Genomic DNA, 22,615 nt, shown 5'->3' on the forward strand with positions numbered 1-22,615 from the left:
ATTAGTACTAGATTTCTTTAGAACTGCATACTAGCACAAAAAAATTTACCGCAGGAAATTTACTTGACCATTTCATAAACGTTTTTTATATGAAGTTCTGACATTTCTTGAGAGCTGGATACTAAGCTTTACAAATATAAGTACATTTTCTTTGTTTATTTTCTCTTGCTCTTCTAATGTGCATCATTCACAATACGTAAACAGTTGTCAAAATTTATGGACTACAGCTCAAGATATATGGAAGCATTTCCAGAGCATTTACTCTAGAGCTGGAAACGGACGTTTAGATAAAATGATGTTCGTATTAAATTCCCTGCGTTTAAAAGATATAAAAAAAGGTGCGTAGAGTCCCTACGCGTGGATGAAGTTATACTTCTTAGTGATATTTCAAGAAATGCATATCATTTTGTATGAAAGAAAACTAGAAAGCTTAAGTTCACATTTTATAAATTTATTATGAACATAAAATGAAGAATAAAGCAAAGTCTAAATGAAGGAACTTTGACTAGAAAAGTAGTTCTGTCTCTTCGTTGCGGAAGAGAATATGCAGCGTAATCATCTTTCTTTGATCGTTGAAGGCCCAGCAGTTATCGGTGAATTGACGACCGTTGATTCATCAGTAGTTATAGATGTTTCCGCAGAGATTGATGGAACAGCAAACGTTGAATCTTTTTTTACGCGCTCTCTATTCATTTAAATCTATTATTTAAATCACTATTCACTGTGTACTAATACTACAAATAGTCATCAATATTATATAGAACACGAATTAATTAGTAAATAAACACTGTCTACAGAAATGATCCTGTGAGGTCTTAACTTTTCAACGGCTAACGCAGAGTATTTCAACCAAAAGTCGCACAAAATAGTAAAGAATTCTAAAGGTCATTAATTTCTTTGAAGAAATGAATGATCCTGAGAAGTATAGTCTTAACTTTTCAACGGCCAACGCAGAGCATTTCAACCAAAAGGAATTTATTCATTAAAATCACCACTCAGAAGTCGTTTTATCCGTTGTAAGCGAAGATTTTCGAAGAAGCATCATTTCTAATATGCCACAAGACAAAATTAGAAATGAACTTCTTAAACCTCACGCTGTCAGATAAAACGATACACTTCGTCATTGAGGGTCGATTTCCAAAAAAATGTAAATGAAGACTAATTACAGAAATGATCCTGTAAAGTATAGCCTTAATTTTTCAACGGCCAACGAAGGTATTTCAACAAAAGCTCACATAAAATAGTTGAGAATTCGCAGAAATGAAAGACAAAGGAAAGAAAAAGGAGTATAACTTCAATAATGCACAAGCATACAAACATACATATGAGCACACATGTGAATAGTCACCTCGTCATCGCGGGTCGATTTGCAAAGAAAGTAAATAAAGACTGACGAGAGAACTTAAAAGTATAGAGAAGGTGCAGGTTCGACTGCGAACATTTGATAGATTCAAATTAGGGAATTCACCGCATTTGTTAACATTGTAGGTCGGAATTCGCCTCGCAATTTTAACATTTTTTACAATTCTCTCACATATTCTAACCGAGAATATGGAGAGACAGAAATAAATGTATTTATAAAATGATTTCTTTGATATTCCATAGGATGGAAATATGTATGTAGAACTCTCTTATTTTTGATTTATTATTTTTCAAATTATTCAATGCTAATTTGATCTTATTTTATAATAACTCATTTTAAATATATAAAAGATTTACCTAAGCATTATGATGATATTTTCATGGTTCATACGCAATGTACGAATGTAAGCAATTTCGTTTTGCAGTCGGCATTTCAATTTCTCATGCTTCAATTTTTGCTTTCGACTAAGAAATCGCATGCATGTATGTATGTGCAATATATGCCTTTGCGTTTTGCCGTCGGCATTTCCATATTGACATGCAAAAGTAATTATGTATTTCATTGTTTCGTTTTGGCCCAATTTTGTATATTAAGACAAGTGTCAATAATTGCGCCAAAATCAAATATGTATATCTGTGGTCCCAAGCCATAACAACACAACTCCACTTCTGGCCAAAATGAGTTATTATCATGGTTGGAATCTCCATACTTGATTTCACATTGTGTCAAAATCTTATAAAGATCACTCCAATAGTTAGCGAGATATTAACGAAAGAAAAACTGATCAAATCAAAGTGATTGCAAATTGCACAGGGAATAACAACACATCCTTTCGCCTCACTTGTGCTTTTGTTCTCAGTTCACATTCAACAAGCGGAGCGGCTGGTTGTTCATTTTTTGCGTGCGGAAAAATAGCATATCTAACTTGTGCTTTTATTCCGAAGTAAGTTTGTTGTTCCGAAACTTACATAAGTATATTTGTGTTGTTTTATTCAAAGTATTTTTTTCTAATGCCTACCATAACTTAAGTTGTGCTTTTGTTTTGTGCTGTGTTTCTTATCATTAGTTAACATAACAAAAGACATGGTATTTTTCCAAAACGAATTATTTGCAACCAACAATTTAACTTGACCTGCTTTTTTATTCCAAGTGCTAGCTTAAAGAATGTCCTGAATTGTGCTTTTTTGCAGTACATATTTACATAGTGAAAATTCAAAACACAATGGAAGACCAAGGTAGGTTAAAATTTATCCGACATTCTAAGTGTTTGAAACAAGTTTTATTAAATTGTTCCACATTTTCTTGTCATTGAAGTTTCAGAAACGCGTGATTTACATCAATGGCCCTTCGAGAAAGCCAATTTTCATACGAGCCATTTTCCAGCCATAGGCGATAACTTATTCTTAAACATATTTCACGATCCCGTTGTACCGAATGAGACATCATGTAGTGTAGATTGCGGATTTGCCAATTTTTCACGCAATTTTACAAAATTGTTCTCAACTCAGATCGTTAATACATCTCCGCAACTATTCGAAATGGACTTTAGCAGCGATGATTCTATCAGAGATCCCGACTATATTGTTTCAAGTGCGACCACGGAATCAGAAAAGGAGAATCAACCTGTTTATATTTCGGAGTCAATATTAGAGAGTCCATATGCCGATACTGATGAAAATGTCCAAAACTTTACTCAACCTCCCAAAAATATAAAAAAAGACAGACAATTAAATAGAAATTCGGGAAGATCGTACACCACGAAAAAAGGAAAAGTGGTTGCTGGTCGCAAGTGCCTACCTCTCGAAAGTTGCCGAAAGAAATGCGCTCTGAAAGTACCTTTTGAAAAACAAAAGCACATTTTTGAGGAATATTGGAGAATGGGCGACTACAAATCAAGGCTACTTTTCATTTGTGGACTCGTCGAAATTGGCGAAAAGCTATCTGAAAAAAAATCAACTAGAACGAAAATTCGACGAATAACAAACTATTATTCTGTAAATATTGATAGCGACAAAGTTGACGTCTGTAAAGGTTGTGTTTTGAAGTGCTTTGGAGAAACAAACAGTTTTTTGAGGAATGTGATTGAAAAGAAACTTAATTATCCAAAATCACCATTGGCCGATAAGAGAGGTAAGTTCACTCCAATAAACAAGCTAAACGAATCACTGGTCGAAACTATTACGCAACATATTAATAGCTTTCCTGCCTATGAAAGTCACTATTGTCGGCGTGATTCAAGTGCTAAATATTTAAGCTCCGACTTGTCAATATCAAAAATGTACAGTTTGTACTGCAAAGAGGTTGAAACTCCTATAAGTTTAGCAAAATATTCGGAAATTTTCCACACAATGAACTTAAAATTCAAACAACCGAAACTTGATACTTGTAATAAATGTGACTGTTTTAAATCCCAATTAGACCACATCAATAAAAATATGCCAGAATATACAATGTTGATTGAAAAACAAGCAAGGCATCACGCAGATGCAGATAGAGCTTATAAATCAAAGGATTTTGATAAAGATCTGTCAAAAACTCACATAAATATAAAAACGTTCACATTTGATTTGCAGCAAGTTTTACCAACTCCTTACCTCAAAACCTCAGTCTGCTACTATAAGAGGCAGTTGAATACTTATAGTTTAACCATATACGATTGTGAAACGAATAAGGCCTTTTGCTATATGTGGCACGAAGCAGTTGGGCAGCGAGGTGCTAACGAAATATGTATTATCATGTATTTTCCAGCATTTAAAGAAGGTGTCAACAGACGAATATGTTGACTCAACCGTATTTTATAGCGATTCATGCGTTGGCCAAAATAAAAACTCCTTTGTGGGCTCAATGTTTATAGCTTTCTTAGAGAACAACCCTAATATTAAAATGATTGAGCATAAGTTCCTTGAGCCAGGGCATACACATATGGAGTGTGATGTGGCTCACGCCCTCATCGAACGAAAAAAGAAGAAGACTACTATGAAAATCCACCATCCACGTGATTGGTATCAATTCGTTCTTTCAGTTGGTACTAACAAAACGTTTGAAGTAATTGAAATGGAAAATAAATTTTACAAATTTGGTACAATCGCTAAAAATAAATTTAATTGGAGGAAAGTGAATGAAGATGGGGAAAAGTTTACGTGGTCTGATGTGAAGTGGCTCCGATACACTAAAAATCGCTTTGGTGGTGTAAAATACAAAACTTCGTTAGAGGATACGCAGCCTTTTAAGACACTCAATGTAATGAAGCGTGGTGTCAGCTCCTTAACCATTCGGGACCAAGATAAACTCACAGCAACTCCTCTTATATCGAAAGAGAAAAAGGAAGACTTGTTGAGCATTGTAAACTTAATCGATCCCATGTTCCATAGTTTCTACAACAACTTAAACTCAGGAAATATACAGAATATTGATCCAGACATTGGCGATACCTCTACCTCAACTGAAAACATTGAGAACGATACCTCTCAATAGGATATCCTGTCATCATAAAAATCACTGTTTTATGTTTTAAATGGTGGACATTCACGTTTAGTTCTTTATTATCATATTGCATTACTTACTATTTTTTAATTTTATTTCATATTTTTCTAATATCAACTGATTTCAAAATCTTGTTGTATGTACTATAAAATTGCCTGAAGTTCCAATGTTTTATTCTTAGCTTTCACATTTCATTACAAGAGGCTAATTTGTTTAAATAAATGCACTAATTTGAGTTCAATAACACCTTTATTTAAGAATGTATAATATACATAGGTATATGTTAATCAATGGAAATAAACTGCGGATTAATATACAACCAACTTTGACAAAAGAGCACAACTAATGTTATGCTAAACATATTTTGTTTAATATTATGGAATATTGGCATAACTTGAATTGTGTCGCCGGAGAGTAGAACCTTTAGTTCGGAATAATAACACAAGTTAAGTTATGTCTTTCAATCGTGTCAAATTACTTTAGGGAAAAAGGATTGAATCACATTTTTAAGCGTATTTTAAAAACTACGGGCACTTACCTAAGTTTTTTGGCAGTATAAGATGGATATGATATCACTTGAGATATTTAAAAAAAAAAATTCCGGGATTCCTTCAAAAACTTTTTTCAATTTTTACTTTGAATCTTTAAAATGCTCTACTGAAAAATCAAAAAAACACACTTGTGACCACAGATATTATATATTCATATGTAAACACGTTTTAAACTTTACATAAATTGAAGTGTCAATAATTGCGCCAATTTTCATAAAGTTGGAAATTTTGCGCGAATAAGACGTGTGCAGGTTAAGTCGTGAATTTTATTTATATTAATTAATTTGAAAGTGCCGAAAAATGCGAAACGAAATTTCAATAAATTTAAATAAATTTAAGTAAATTTACATGTATTTTCATTTATATTTAATTGTCAATAAATTTTTTAAAAATTATTTGCCCTAGTTGTCCATTTTTTATTTTCTCACACATTTCAGCCGATTTTTGTATAGAAACAATCATACATACATATATTATGTCGTTTGCACATTTGTCTGTATGTTTGCGAAAGCAAATGTTCTACAAAAGCATATTTCTATACTTCAACAAAATTATTAGAACCATCGTATGTTTCTTATGTACATGCATAACCAAACCATACTTAAGTCAGCGCAACCTAAGCGTCAATGGTGGTGTTGGTGGTAAGCGCTTGGAAAGTCAAGTTGCTACCACAGGTTCGAATCTCGACAGAATAAATTTTTATTTTTTTGCTTTTAACATCGTATACTATACAAATAAATATTTTTCTTACTAATAGAAATTAAATTTATCACAGCAATATTATGTATATGTATATTATTATTATTATTTTTTTATAGAAATTCTATTGCTACGAATGTGGAAATGACAACGAAATAATGCAAATATGCATATTTCTAAAGGTCATTAATTTCTTTGAAAAAATGAAAGGAATGAATGATCCTGAGAAGTATAGTCTTAACTTTTCAACGGCCAACGCAGAGCATTTCAACAAAAAGGAATTTATTCATTAAAATCACCACTCAGAAGTCGTTTTATCCGTTGTAAGCGAACGATTTTCGAAGAAACATCATTTCTAATATGCCACAAGACAAAATTAGAAATGAACTTCTTAACCTCACGCTGTCAGATAAAACGAAAATACTTCCACAGTATATACAGTAGATAACCTTTTCGTGGTAGCTTTCTGAGGGGTGAATAGCGGCCATCTTGGATTTTCAGAGGTAGCAACGCAGTGCTGTATATATTGAGGCAGTAAATACTTAGCAAATTTATTCTATTAAATAACAAAAACTATAAATATTGTTGCTTAATATAAAAGGAAATTATTTATTAATGACATATATTTACTAATATTTGATTTAAACGCCATAGTGTGTCATGTTTCGCCCATAAAAATATCATTTACTGATAGTCAGATATTCTTTATGTAGTGAGTTCTTATTAATAAAAAGCAGCCCTGTTCTTAGATTTCTCGGTGGTGAGTTTTCTTCTGAATGTATTTGTTTTCAATTGACAGACAGAAAACATAAAACGGTTTGTATTCGTAAGTTTTTGAAATATTATTACCAATAATTTTAATTTGAAAAGAAGATATTTAGGCATTTGAAGCTGAATTTTTAATACATCGTTCTAATTCTCATCCGTATACTATTTTTGATAATTTATTTTTGAATATTTAAGTTTTGCATTTTCCACACCACCCCAGAGGTTTGCAATAAAGCGCGTTACAGACTTTTTTTAGGTGTTCGGTTCTCCGGTAGGCCTATTTTCACCTTTTCAACTTAAATTAAAAATAATTAATAATTTACATAAAATTTAATAAAAATATTGCACAAAATAATTTAATAATTAATAAAGATTTCTAAGCTCTCACAATAGATGCATCCAAAATCCTACAATTCTATTAAATATATTAAAATACAGAAGCTAGCTTTTAGAAGGGGGAGGTAGTTACCTATGTGAAATGCTCAAAAATTTGATGTGCCGAAAATGAGGGCTGGCTGCCTGCCTATTAAAAATTCTTAAAGAAAAATATGTTCTAATTCTTATAAAAAGTATTTTAAAACGTCGGGTTGTGAATTTTCGTAGCAATAAAAAGGCTCTACAATTTTTAATATAAACTTTATTATTAACACTAATATGTATTCTTATTAAAATTCTTATTAAAAACTTCGACATATCTTTCATTTCAAACTCAATTTCCAATTGATGTTTTCCTATAACGGCTAACGAGTTGTCAATTTGTATATGTCAAACGACAAATTACCACCCAGGATTGTATCCTACTGCATGAAAAAATTTGGAAATACTTGAAGCGTGTTTAAAAATTCCACAAAAAAAAAAAACAACTGATTTAACATTAAACAACAACTAATATCCCAATAAAATTGAACAGATATGCAAAGTAATTCAATATAATCACTTAAATAACGTAAAAACTTGCATTATTTAATATCTTTTAAAGTCTCGGTCATCAAAATTTAAAATTTATATGTAGTTTAAATGCTAACACAACACCCTGATTACCATGAAAGTAGCAAAAAAAGTGTAACACAACACCCTAAGATTTTCTAGAGGTGAGTATATGTATGTAAACAAAGAAAAGGTTTATTACTGTATATACTGAGAATACTTCGTCATCGCGGGTCGATTTCCAAAAAATGGACCAACGCAGGGTATTTCAACAAAAGGGCACATAAAATAGTTGAGAATTCGCAGAAATGAAAGACAAAGGAAAGGAAAAAGAGTTTACTTCAATAATGAACAAGCATACAAACATACATATGCGCAGGAGCAGCAAGGAAAGAGGTAACAATCGGCGATCCATTGTATATTTCTTTCATGCATAACCAAACCATAATTAGGACAACGCAATACAAGTGTCAATGGTGGTCTAGGTGGTAAGCGATTGGAAAGTGACGACGAGCACGTAGGAGGTGCGTAGGTTCGACTCCCAACAGAATTGATTTTTAATTGAATATGTCACCAACCAAAAATTTAAACATTGTTCTACAAAAACAACAACAGCATAAGCATGGCAACATTGTGTTGTTGGTAGAATAGCCGAGCTGTGCCGAAAGAAACGAACAAACGATCGCCGATTGTCACCGCTTCGCTTGCTGCTCGAACATCTTCGCAGACAAGGTTGCGTAGATTTATATTGAGCAAGTATATAAGAAGTATAACTTCAAAAATCGTCGTAATATTTTCATATTAATTTGAATCAGTAGAAGTAACTCCGCTTTTATTAAAACTAATTTGTATATTATTACATTTATTACTTCTAAATGCTAAAACATTTTTAAATTAAGCATATTTTTTATACTTTTCACCATTTTTAAAAATTTTGCTATTTGACTATGCATAATACATAAAAAAATAAATAACAAAAGTCAAATTTCCGAAAACATCGTATATATTCATTTGTATCCGAGCGCTGTTTCAACCATGAAAATAATTTAAAAATGAAAGAGAATGTTTAATTGCGTGGCAGCGTACTGTTACGAAGAGGGATAATGGGATGCCCAACTTATTCCAGCGTGAGAGCACCTTGTGGGCACTCAGACAAGTCGTACCACATCTGGCAGCACTGTTTGTCAGTTATTCTATTATTTCATTCTCTTTATATTCTTCTTGGAAATTTACAGTTTCAACTGAATTCTAAGCTTTTAGTTTTAAGAAGCGTCACTTCTTGTATAGACGCCAACAAGTGAAGAAGTCTTTTGAGTTATCTTAATAAATAATCTGTAATTCAATATTGTGGTGCATAAGTCGCCACAACCTCAAAATAATCGTGTTTTATAACATTTTATTTTAAATTTTAAATTAAAACACCCAATATTTATTACGATTGCAAATTATTATATATTGGACTTTTAATATATGACGAAACTACTTAAATCCTTTTATATGATTTTATGGTATATTAAAACAACTGACTTTTGATCTTTCAACACTTAATAAGCTGAATTAAGCCTGTTAGTTCTGAATTATCAAATGTTGTTAATCATTTGTAATTGAAAATTAATTCTATTATGCATCAAATTACAAAACGTTTCATGAAATATATTTAAATTTCGCATTTTCTTTGATTTTCATTGTTTTAAATTTTTATTAGGGATCTTGAACAGCGGCAACAAATTTCTCCGTTTACATATTTTTTTGGTAAGATTTCAATCTGGCCATCGCTCGTTTCCAATTGCTAAACGTCAAAACCTCCCCAATCCAGTCAACTGTCAAAGTTTAGGTGGTTTTGACGTTTAGCAATTGTTCTCTCACTTCCAGTGAGAGAGGAGTTGGACATCTCTTTATCTCTGGTTACGAACAAAGCGTACCACGCGAGTACGAAGGCGATCTTTCGTCTCTCCTCGTCGTCCTGGCAATAATATAAACATGTACTTACCACGCATCTGGACAGACTCAAGTTTATGGCATACTAACTGTGAAATATATTGTCATTGCCGTTGCCAAATCTGTTTGTGGGCATTTCTTATCATAACATAATCATTTGCGAAGTGCTGAACACAATGCTGGCGACAGACCGCAAACGACATCTGTCAAATATTAAAATACACACGTTCTTATGGACACTGTTATTTTGACAGCTGCACGACTATACGACTGCAGGCTGACAGTTGTCGCTCTCGCTAACTTCAACATATTCCTATATTTGCCAACAGCAGTAGAACGACGGTAGAGTTGACAGTAGAATGGAAAATAGAAAGAGGAGGTAGAGTGGTGATGCCACTAATATGTAAAATGTAAAATTATTCAAAGCTCTAAGAAACTTGACGTTTTTTACAAATAAAAGCATATAATAACTCTATTATATCATTTGTAATAACAATTGATAATTTAAAACAAATAAATATGCATATTTACTTATCTTTTGCATACAAATTTTCACTTTGAACAAAATATTAAAATTTCATTGAAGTGCAAGGTATTAGTATGGCCACAACGAAATTGTGTACATACTAAATGGACAACTGCGTTGTCCTGTGTACATGCCGGCCATTGTTATGTTGCTGCCTTCTCACAAATGTTCATGTAGTAGGTTTCACGACACCATTTTTAGTTCACTGTCGGGCTGCCATGTCGTGTCGCGAGCATTGTGGTCAGCACTTGAAAAGGCATCGAGTATGTAGGTACGAGCTGTTGTAGCGCAAGATTTGACTTCTTGAACTGTTTAAATTTTTATTTGCATGAAAAAAATTTATGTGGAAATTAAAAACAAGATAAATATACTTTTTTCTACAAATGTATTTCTTGGAAATAAGGATTTTATATTTTCCGACTATAATAGATGTAGCATAAATTTTATATACTACTGTGATCAAATTTAAAGTTGAATTTTGCCCATTTCATCTCCTTCTAAGTAATCCCCTCCCACTGCAATACACTTATAGCAACGAATTTTCCAGTCATCATAGCACTTGGAAAAATCCTCCGTCAAAAATCTTCAATTGAGTCAAAACGGTGTGCTCGAAATGGTCATGTGAATTTGCTGAATAGCCAGAAGTTACACAAAGGTAAATCAAGCGAATGCGGTGGTTGCGGCACGATATTAGTTGAAAATGTTGCGAAATAATCACGAATAACGAAGTATGAGATCGCACTACTTGGTTCAATAAATTCAGACATAGTAAAAATCAAAGAATTCACTTTTAAAGCCTCACAAAAAACGTGTATCTCAAATACTAATGAATATTTTGACTTGAAAATTAAAATAGATGTTACTAACAGTACTTCCAATTTACAATTTACCCATTCGAAAAACACACGAAGTATAAATTAAAAATTCACCTTTCAAATTGATCACATGATTTTGATTTATGCTTTAGTTTATTAAATTTAAGACTTCGCTCAATCGCCAATACATTTTGCATAATTTTTCCGCAAATTAGAAATATTAAACTAAATATTAATTTGTTTGGAAATATGTATTAAATTATTTTGAAAACGTACTTTATTTTTAAAATTCATTACAACCGTCTAATACTCGCTCTACTAAATATAAAATTACCGAAATGAAACTACCTTCGATATATGCGAAAATGGAATGCTGCCTTTTCGAAATTTTTACAGAAATGAAAACTGAGCTGTCAAACTGCTGAAGTGACAGTTCATTGCTTTCAATATATGGCATACTAATTTGTATGACATATATTGTATTCCTTAAGTAATATGGAGTATCTACAGGCAATACGTACAGCAATACAGTTAGTATTCAATAAATTTTTGCTTGTCGAGATGCCCCGTGAGTTCTATATAATTATTTGTGTGTGTTTTCACTTTTAAAACCGATTGTACTATCGATAGATTAGAAATTTTCCGAATATTTAATTTCCGGAAGTGTTCAATAATTCGATATTAAAATATTTTGGTTTGCGGGAGTGATGTATAATTTGATTTCGACATCCATATAAAACGAGGATTTTTTAACAAAGTTGGTGTTAAATGTCGGTGGGCGATATCTCCATTCACAGGGGTCCAGATAAAACTATGTGGAAAATGCCCTGTCACAAAGTATATACATAGTTATAAAGAATAGCAGATATACGGTAAATGAATGTGTGAATGCAAAATGAAGAAGATTATTAAAGAAATCACCACAACGTTTTATTTAGCATCGATAAAATTCCGATATGTGAAAGTAAATGAATAAATTTATCATATTTGGATATGTATGTATATAGTATTTACATACGTGGATGTATCTCCCTCCAATTATATTCTTATCTTGTCGCCAATTGATTATTCAAAGAAATTTGGTTTAGATTTACATTGAAGTGGATTGGTTGCAGGCTATTGACAATTTAGTTAATGCTTAAGTTCAATCACTTTTATATAATGAACCATCTCTACATAACAACACAATGTTATGGAATATTTTAAAAATATATGTACATGGATGGGTGATGAAGAATAAACGGATAGAGGAGATTCTCGAAATAAGGAATATTCCTCTGCATATAACTGCCACTTATTGCGGGAAAACTTTTGTATACCGTCCCAGGATTTCGGGAATAAAATGGGTATGGGCGGATAGAGGAAGTTCTCCAGATCAAGAATATATGTATATGGGTAAATTTAAGAATAGCATCCCCCGATTTCGAGGTTAAAATGGGTATGTACGGATAGAGGAGATCCTCCAGATCAAGAAAATATATGTGACCTGGTCTACGAAAAGGGAGCTAACGTACGAAAACTAGTTTTCTGGGAAACAGCTGTTAACATCTCATCTTCCATCAGAATCAACTAAAAAGTGAAAATTGATTTTTTGACACCTAAGACCCCTTTCCGTAGACCAGGTCACATACATGTATGTACATATAGCTGACTTATGGCTTTTGAGATATTTGCATTTAAAGTTCCAAACATAGTTGACTATTGATCGCAAATGTTGGTAAATATCTAATATATGTACATATATGTATAACTGAAATAAAGGGATAATCCTTTTGTTAAAATGGGATGTCTGTATGTCAAAAAGGGTTGAATCGAACCAATAGCCCAATATATAATATAAAGATTTTCGAACTTTGTGGTGACTTTGTGCCGCATATATCGGCCAATATGTCAGGTATCTTAATAAAATCAGGAGAGCGTATTTTGTTAAACGGAGCTCAACGCGAAAGTACTGACGTTGTCACGCGAAAGTACTGACGCGTTTATTTTGGAGCGCGGCTGAAGGACGCCAATGCCTAAAATAATTTTTTTATTGTATTTTATTAAAGCTTACATAATAAACAAATTATGATATAAACTAAAGTACGCAGCGCTAGGATCATAGGCTTTCGGCTGACTGGTGGGAGAAATTAGAAACTTGTTTAAATACAACGAAGGAGATCTGTATCCTTTAGATAACTTAATTTTAGATATGTTGCTAATAGTTGGGTTCATTAAAAGCTGAACAGGATCATCATTGTTAAAGTTTTTAAGTCTGAGCCTGTCCAGAGCAGGACAAAAAACGAGTAGGTGTAGCACACTAACCGTTGACTCACAAAAGGGACATTGGCTGATGTGACTACCATCCGGAAGGTGTGCATTGGTAATGATAGTGTGTCCAATGCGGAGTCTGACGTACGGAGTGATGAGATTGATTGGCAGAGAGGTCGGAAAGTTAGGTTTCGTGCGATTTGGGTTAATTCTTGAGTAATGGTGATTGAAAATTACCCAGTCAACAGCTAAATTGGTGCTTCTCAGTTGAGCGATGAGCCGGTAGATATCACCCTAAACGAAAAATGGTGAGGTTATAGTGAGAGAGTGACACATTTCCTAGCCAATTATACCCGAGTGGCTGGGAACCCACAGGATTGTGAGTTTATGTGGAAGAGATATCAAAATGTCTCTGATGGCGCAAATGATGTAATTGGAGTTATTGCAGTTTTTTAAAGCTAGAAAGCAGGATAAACTGTCAGTACAGATAATATATTTTCCTTTGTTTAGCTTTGAGTATTGAACAGCTTTAAGAATTATTGAATAGCTTCAGCTGTAAATATTAAACAAAAAGAAAATATCAGGTCATACGAAATAGGGTTTTCATCTTCACTAACTGCAGCGAAGGAGGTGTGAGTACCTTTTGATCCGTCTGTGAATAGAAGTTTCCAACCAGCTGATTTGAGAGGAGCTGTTACTTTCAGGAAGTGGGCTTTATAAACATTGCTGGAAGTATTGTTCTTTCGTAGTTGAACTCAATCAGAAACAAATGAGGCTACACTCACACGCCACGGGGGGTGTTTAATACTCCAAGGTAAAGCTATTTTATGCTGTAACTCATTTAATTTCACAAACATGGCGCATTTGTATAACGATGATTGAATCTTTGGCGATCGTATGCGTGTCAGAGCTGAGTGGAAATCCTTTTTCAGAATAAAACTGGGATTGATTATGAGCTTAGGATAGAGTGTATATAAGCTGTCTTCCATATTGTCTTTTAAAAAAGGCAGTCCAGATTCAGGCAATATGTTTTTTTATCGGAGATGTTGGAAACGCACGAATAGAACGACGGGCAGCAGAATGATACGGTGCGGCAAGCAACTTGATATGATTTTTAGAATGGTGTCCATATATTTCTAAGCCGTAATTAATTATTGATAAGATGAGAGCTTTGAAGACCTTTACCAGAAGAGTCGGGCCAAGCTTACATGAAAGATACTTGATTATGTTTAAATTAACAAATAGTCTTTTTCTTACATATTGACAATGTTGCTTAAATGAATACTTAGAGTCTAATATTAAACCTAGGAACTTAAAACTATCTGTACAGATTAAATTTATATTATTAACGGTAAGTGTGGGTGTATTACAATGATGTTTCTTACAAATATGTAATAACTTAGATTTAGAGGAAGAAATTGACGTGCCCGAAGAACCCTAGCAATGGATTAAGAGGGATAAGATTTTAGAAAAGGAAGACGTAACAACGGACAAATCGGAGGCATTAGAAAATAATACTAAATCATCAGTATAGATTTGGTGACTGATATTAGGGAAGACAGATAAAATTGTACTGATTTCATCAAATGCGATAATAAAAAGTATGACTGAAAGGGGGGAACCTTGGGGTGTTCCATTATCAAGAGGTAGTATAGGGGATCGGACATTAGAAACAAGTACACTAATTTTACGTTTAGAGAGAAAAGATTTAACAAAGTTATATATATGTGAGCCGACTTTCCATTTTCTAAGCTGCCTTAATACCACGTGTATACCAATCCGATCAAAAGCTTTTAAAAAATGAAGTGAAAGTATCGATACATGATTTTTGTGGGATAATGAATCAGAGACAAATTGGTCAAGATGCAGAAGAGCGTCTAACGTCCCCTGCCCCTTCTTAAATGCAAACTGGTTATGGTGAATAAGATTGTGAGATTGAGCATACCAGGATAGCCTGATAGCAATGATTTTCTCCATTAGTTTTCTAGGCAAGGCAGGCGGGATATAGGCCGATAACTATTGACTTCGCAGGGAGGCTTACCACGTTTTAAAATGGGAATGACAGCGCTGGTCTTCCAAAGCAGAGGATAGTTGCCTGACCGAAGGATGTTATTATAAAGATTAATTAGACGAGATAGCAGGGAGGTGTTTAATGATAGGGTAGGGTATTTTATCAATCCCAGGGGTTTCGCCTTTAACTACAGAGAGTGCAGAGAGGAGTTCAAGAATGGATATATCAGAATCTAAAAACCTAGCTGAAGAAGACAAGTTCGAGGGAGGCAGGTAAGAGGAGGAAAGAGCGGACAGTTTGCTGGAGGAAAATTCAGGAGAAAAACTGGAATCCGAGGAAACGTTGGAAAAGTGAAGCCCAAATTCCTAGGGTATATCTTGCGGATATAGAAGATTGCCACGAGGGGAATTGAGGAGAGAAATCGGAGAAAAAGAGGTTAAACCAGACAGTCTCCTTATGTCAGCCCAAATCTTTTTTGGGTTAATAGAGGAATTGATTTCGCTAGTGAACTTTTGAAAACAAGAACTTTAGCAGATTTCGCCTTACGACGAAAAATCGCATTAGATTTTTTGTATTGCATTAAGTTAGCATTTAAACGAGTGCGCTTGAATTCGTGCCAAGCAAATTGTTTTTGTTGCCTAAACGCACAGAGTTCACTATTGCACCAACGAGGTGCAGGTTTGGCTGAGGAGGACTGAGGTATGGAATAATTAGCTGCGGAACGGATAATTTTTTGAATACGTGAGGACTCCTGATGGACATTGGCCGAAATGGGGAAAAGACGGGAATGAAATTCACAGAAATGTTCAAGTATATCCCAATCAGCCGAGTCTGTTTTAAAGCATACTCTAGTCTTAAACCGGGATGCATGATGGGGAGAGGAAATTTTAGAAAGAATGGGGAAGTGATCGCTACCATGTAGGTCATCGATCCGGAGCCATTCAGTTTTGGTGAGTAGGGATGGGGAACAAAGCGATAGGTCAATATGTGTAAAGGAAGAGTGAGTGGAAAAGTGGGTGGGAGAACCGTCATTAAGAACAATGCAGTTAGAACTAAGTATAACATCTTCAATAATTCGACCTTTCGGATTAACTGAGGAAGACCCCCAAAGGGAGCTCCAAGCGTTAAAATCACCGGCCAGTAAGAAAGGAGTAGTTCCAGACGGGAAGAGATGACAGATATCTATTTATAAAAGTTTACATAACAATAAATTATTACATAAACTAAAGATAACGCAGCGCTAGCGTCGGAGGCTTTCGGCTGGCATGTTGACTAGGGCGGTTTCAAATGCGTCGGAGTAGGTCGGTCTCTCTGAGGAAGTTATATATCTTGCTAATATTATTGTCAGTAGGGTTTTTTAACAGCTGTGTAGGATTAATATCATTGAAATAGTGTAGTCTTTGGGCGTCAAGTTTCGGGCAGCAATCCAAGAGGTGGTTAATGCTAAGTGAAAAGTTGCAGAAAGGGCAGCAACTAGGAGTAGCGCCTTGAAGCAAATGAGAGGTTGTAATAATCGTGTGGCCAAGTCGGAGACGGGTATATTGAGTAATGTAATTTGTCGGGATGGTCAGAGAGAAGCAGGGCTTTGTACGACTGGGATTGATTGAGGAGTAGTGATGGCTATATCGGCTCCACTCGGTTAGCAGTTTTTTTTGCCTCTCATTATTTATAATCCAATAGATATCCCTTTTAAAAAGAACGTTGGAAGTTATGGTAGGAGTAAGAACCATATCTTTAGCGATCTTATCGGCAATCGTGTTGCCGTTTATATCTGCGTGACCGGGGACCCACATGATTTTGATATTCTGGGGGTGTGAAATAAGGATGTCACGAATGTTTTCAATAACGGGGTTGGTTTGGTTACATCCCTTAATAGCTTGAAAGCATGACATACTGTCAGAGCAAATTATACATTTTCCTTTATTTCGTACGGAATAAAGCATCGCGTTGAATATTGCCACGGCTTCTGCTGTGAAAATCGAGCAGAAATTAAACAAGATACCATAAGAAATTACTTCTCCATGTTCTTTCACGACAGCAAATGAAGTCTGTGATGATTTTGAGCCGTCGGTAAAAATCAGATCCCATCCAGTGGATTTATATTTAGCTGCCACTTCAAGGAAATTTGCCTTGTATACATCGTTGGCAGTATTCGCCTTCCGCAGATGGACAAGTTCATTGATAAAAGAATCATTTCTAAACAGCCACGGCGGATGAATGCTTTTGCGAATATGAGGCCTTTGGAGAGGAAGGCCGATATCCTTTGCGAATTTGCCGCATAAGTAAACAGATGATTGCACTTTGGGTGGCCGTTTGCGCGAAATCGCTAATTGTAGGTCCGTTCTAAGAAGAGCATTCGGTGAAAACATCAGCTTAGCATAGAGTTTGCGAATTGAATCTTCGGCGTCATCGAATATTGTATTTAGCCCAGATTCTGCGAATAAATTATTTAAGGGAGTCGTTGGAAACGCGCGCAGCGATCTTCGAATTGCAGCGTGGTAAGGGGCAGTAAGCATTTTCAACTTATTTTTTGCGTGATGTCCATAAACTTCCAAACCGTATTGTATAGTTGAGACAATAAGTGCCCTGGTTACGTTAATCAACAGTGCCGGACCGATAAATGAGCGCTTTGCGGAGAGGTACTTAACTATTAATAGTTTGGACATTAATCTATCTCTTACATATTGACAATGTTGTGCGAAAGAGTACTTAGAGTCTAATATTAAACCTAAAAACTTAAGGCTATTTGTACAATTTATAGTTATATTGGAAAAAGTTATGGTATGTGTGATACAGTTTCTTTTTCTGCAAATGTGCAACAATTTGGATTTGCTAGGGGAAATTGAAGCGCCGGAAGTTTGCGACCAGGAGAAGATTTTGGAGAGGATATCGGAGAAGGTTCTTTGAACTGCTGCTTGATCAGTGTTTTTGGAGTACACCAGAACATCGTCAGCGTACAGTTGGTGCTCAATAGTGGTAAATTTAGATAGTTCGCTAAGTTCATCAAACGCTATAATGAAGAGAATCACCGATAAGGGTGATCCTTGAGGAGTGCCATTATCTAGGGGAAGGATAGAGGAGCGGGTGTTCGAGATAAGGACACTTATTTTACGATGGGATAAAAAAGATTTTATAAAGTTTAAGATTCGCGGACCCACTTTCCATTTGGTTAGTTGTCTTAGTACGATATGAATGCCTATTCGATCGAAGGCTTTTTGAAAATCGAGAGACATCAAGGAGATGTGATTTTTATTAGACAGAGCATTAGAAATGTAGTGGTCAAGATGAACAAGTGAGTCGATAGTACCCTGCCCTCTTTTGAATGCAACTTGGTTATGATGAATGAAATTATTTTTGCGGGCATACCAGGAGAGTCTGGTAGCAATCATTTTTTCTAGCAGTTTGCCTAAACACGGGAGAAGGGAGATTGGGCGGTAACTGCAGACATCAAGAGGAGATTTACCAGGTTTGAGGATGGGAACTATCAAGCTGGTTTTCCAAGCTTGGGGGAAAATGCCTGTAGAAAAGATATTATTGTAGAGGTTAAGAAGGCGGGATAGGATAGGAAGGGGAAGGTTCTTGATAATGGGGTAAGAAATTCTATCGTGGCCAGGTGTTTTGCCTTTTACTGAAGAAAGGGCAGAGACCAGCTCAAAATGCGATAAGTCTTTTTCTAAGTACTTGGCAGAGATCGAAAGATTGCTGGGTGGAAACCGGGATGAGGTTGTTTGGTACTTATTTGAAATAAATTCAGGGGGGAAGTTGCAATCGGAGGAGGCCGTAGAAAAGTAGCTGGCGAACTCTTGAGCTATATCTAAAGGATATAGAAGAGTGCCGCGAGCGGAACTTAAGGCAGATATTGTAGGAAAAGAAGCCATCCCAGTTAGTCTTTTGATGTCGGCCCAGATCCTTCTTGGGTTGGATGAAGAGTTAATGTTGCTGGTAAATTTTTCAAAACAGGCAGCTTTCGCAAGTTTGGCTTTGCGGCGAAAATTAGCATTAGCTTTTTTGTACTGAAGGAGATTGGAGGAAGACCTTTCACGCTTATATTCATGCCATGTACTTTGTTTGGCTTGCCTTAAAGTTGAAAGTTCAGCGCTCCACCACAATGGAGCCGGCCTACGAGTTTTGCTACCTGATTGTGGGATAGATAGATTAGCCGCACTTCTGATGATTTTTTGGACGCGGGACGTTTCTTCGTTGACGTTAAGGGAAATGGGATAGGAGCTGCAACCATGTAGACACGCATCTTGGAACTTTAACCAATCAGCAGAGTCAGTCTGGTATTTCAACCTCGGGCGAAATGTTGAAGGAGAACGGTTTGAAGGGAGTCTGGTAATAATGGGGAAATGATCACTGCCATGGAGGTCATCAATTACTAGCCAAGCGCATTTGGCAGAAAGGGAAATCGAACATATGGTGAGGTCAAGGTGGGTGAAGGATTTGTGAGTAGAGAAGTGAGTCGGGGAACCGTTATTAAGGACAAAGGAGTTGGAGGCAAGGATTGAGTCTTCAATTACACGGCCCTTAGCATTAAGCGAAGTGGAACCCCACATAGGGCTCCAGGCGTTAAAATCGCCTGCCACAATAAAAGGACTATCAGTTGACGGAAAAATACTATTAAAGTCAGTGGTTGAAAATGTTTGATCAGGAGGGGAGTAGGCGCAGACAATGGATATTTTATTGGGGGATTGAATTTCTAATACCAAGGAAGAGATGCGGGATTGGAGAGGATAACATATGTGCGGGACATTTTTCTTCACTAAGATACCAATTCCTTGCTTACTAGATAAAATATGAGGCAAATTATGAAAGTAACCAACATAGGCCAAAGGGGTACGAGCATTGACCATGTAGGGGAGGTGGGTTTCATTTAAAAGGATTACAGAGGGATTGTGTGATTTAATTAATATTTCAAGATCGATGAAATTATTGTAATATCCATTTATGTTCCACTGTAATAATGGTAACATTTGTTATATAATATGTGTGTTTGTATATGAATTAAAGGGTTAGTATAAGGAAATTTATATTTATGACTTATCTATGTTGGATGACTTGTGTGACGGTAATGTTGTTTTATATGTATTTGGTGTTATGAGGACGTTAAGATCGGGGAATTTTGCGTGTAATTGGCTGAAAGGTGACATCTCGGTATCACTGATGATTGGGACTGGGGTATGTAGGGGTGGGTGGGCTGGAATTATTTTCTGCATTTCTACTTGTAGTCGCTATTTCTGGTGTGCTGGCGTTAGTTGCTGTTTGTTGTCTTGCTGGGGATGTTGTTGTATTGTTTTTCTGCTGAGGTTTGGATATGGTTGAAGTTGTTTGTGTGATTGATTTAGTATGACTTGTTTTCTTGGATGCTCCGTTATTTGCTTGTGGGTTGTTGTTTGTAGTTTCTACATGGGGCTTGTTTGCTGGAGTTGTTTGCAAGTCGTGTGCTGTGTTTGCAGTTGTTGGTTCAGTCATTATATTACTGGTGTTTTTTACAATTTGTGCGAAGGACGGCGCCTTTGTTTTTTTTTTTGAGGGGGTTGAATTTGATGTGTGCTGGGGTCGCTGTTGAAGATTTTCCATGCATCTCTAATTGTGCATCGGCGCTCTATTTTTATTTTATTTACTGACTTGTGTTTAAGGAAAGTGGGACAGCCTGGGTCATTGGATGGATGGGTTTCAATTTGGCAGTTTATGCAGAATGTTCTTGGGCATGAATTATGTGGGGGAGAGGTTGCACACTGGCTGCATAGCTCAATATTTCGACATCTATTTTTGGTATGACCGAGTCTTTGGCAGGTTTTGCACCGCATCGGATTTGGGATAAATTCTTGCACACGAACCCTTTCCCATCCTAATTTAAGGATTTCTGGTCTACGGATTAGGTCGAATGTCACAATTGCAGCTCCAGTAGAGATTAGTGCGTCACCAACTTTTCGCATGATTTTTTTGACTTCGATCACTTTTTGGTTTCCTAGCCCTTCTACTAATTCTTCTTCGGAGAGATTGATTAGATTTCTGGAGAATATTCTGCCTTGAGTGGTGTTAAGACCTTTGTGAGAGGTAATTTTTACAGGTATAATGCCTATGTGGGCTGCTTTAATATACTTTTCGGGCGATTTCGCATTTTCGACTTTTAGGAGGAGGTCACCAGATCTTAATTCCGTTACAACGGTGTTATCGCCGCAAATGTGTTTTAAACCCCTTTCGATTTGAAAGACATTATATGATGATAATGGACGGATTTTGTCATCTACAATTGGACCGATAGCACTTGCCACTAAGAACCGAGGGATATGGTCGTGGTGGGGGGTATAGAAGAGGGGAGTTCTTTGAGGTTTCTGGAAGTTCTATGTGATGCAATGGGTTGTTGGTGGAGGATGAATCGTTGTTAGCTTTTGTCGCAGTTAGTGCAGTAAACTGGTGCAATCAGAAGGTGGAGAGTGGTTAGGAGGAAGGTTGCAAATGACACAGGAAGGAGATTTATGGCAGTGCTTAGCGGTGTGTCCTAATAGCTGACAAGTTTTGCAGCGCATAGAATTAGGGTAGTACGGACGGACATCTAGGGTTCTCCAGGCTACTTCAATTCTGTTAGGAAGTGTATAATTATTGAATGTTAATAATACGGCACCAGTAGGTACACGAACGCCTTTAACCATTTTGTTAAACTTATGGACTGCAGAGACACCTTGTTCCTTGAGACCTTCAATTATTTCATCGTCGCTAAGTTGGCAAATAAAGGGGACATAAATTGTGCCCTTGACTGAGTTAAGGGTGCTGTGAAGAGCGACTTCAACAGCACCTGCACCGGGTAGATTCTTAGTGAAAAGGAATTTATCAGCAATTTTTTGATTTTTTACAAGGAGAAGTAGGCTGCCATCGCGAAGTGACGAGAAGTTGTTAATATCTTTACTGATAGATTGAATACCTTTATAAATCGCGAAGCAGGAGATGGATGTAATAGGTTTACTGGCATCCCGCGACTTAATGACGAGGTATTTGGGGTCATCCTTCTTTGTTATGGGCAGTTCCGGAAATAGTTCCAACGTTGATTGTTCAGGCTTTTTCCTTTTAGTCTTTTGGGCTGAGGATAATGGGGCAAACCTATTATCATCCAGATTGTTGGCCCCAGGGGGCATTGTGAAAATATTACTTCTTATGTATGCAAAAATGTAGGAATGTAGCACAAGTTAACAATAACACATAAACACCACAAGAAAATAACAGTAAAAAAGTTTTTTGTGCACAACTGTAAAGTAGCGTTATAACACAGACACCGCTAGAATG

General features: G+C 35.8%; 1 protein-coding gene and 2 pseudogenes across 12 annotated transcripts in view; 1 reads left to right on the forward strand and 2 right to left on the reverse strand.

Annotated features, from left to right (window-relative positions):
• Positions 1–990: 990 nt before the first annotated feature.
• LOC126766340 (small nucleolar RNA U3) lies at positions 991–1,193 on the reverse strand (annotated as a pseudogene).
• Positions 1,194–11,684: 10,491 nt separating this feature from the next.
• Positions 11,685–22,615, forward strand: part of LOC126765669 (tau-tubulin kinase homolog Asator-like) — a 403,818-nt gene continuing 392,887 nt past the window's right edge. For 7 of the 12 annotated variants that reach the window (XR_007668513.1, XM_050483281.1, XM_050483282.1 and 4 more), the window contains exon 1: positions 11,687–11,942. The gene's annotated coding sequence lies outside the window, so the exon portion shown is untranslated. Of the gene's footprint in view, positions 11,943–22,615 lie in introns of all 12 variants that reach the window. The other 5 variants (XM_050483278.1, XM_050483279.1, XM_050483280.1 and 2 more) reach the window with 3 other exon arrangements.
• Positions 13,689–20,803, reverse strand: LOC126765857 (uncharacterized; annotated as a pseudogene).

The sequence above is a fragment of the Bactrocera neohumeralis genome, unplaced genomic scaffold (assembly GCF_024586455.1).
Source record: "Bactrocera neohumeralis isolate Rockhampton unplaced genomic scaffold, APGP_CSIRO_Bneo_wtdbg2-racon-allhic-juicebox.fasta_v2 cluster11, whole genome shotgun sequence".
In the NCBI taxonomy this organism is placed as follows: domain Eukaryota; kingdom Metazoa; phylum Arthropoda; class Insecta; order Diptera; family Tephritidae; genus Bactrocera; species Bactrocera neohumeralis.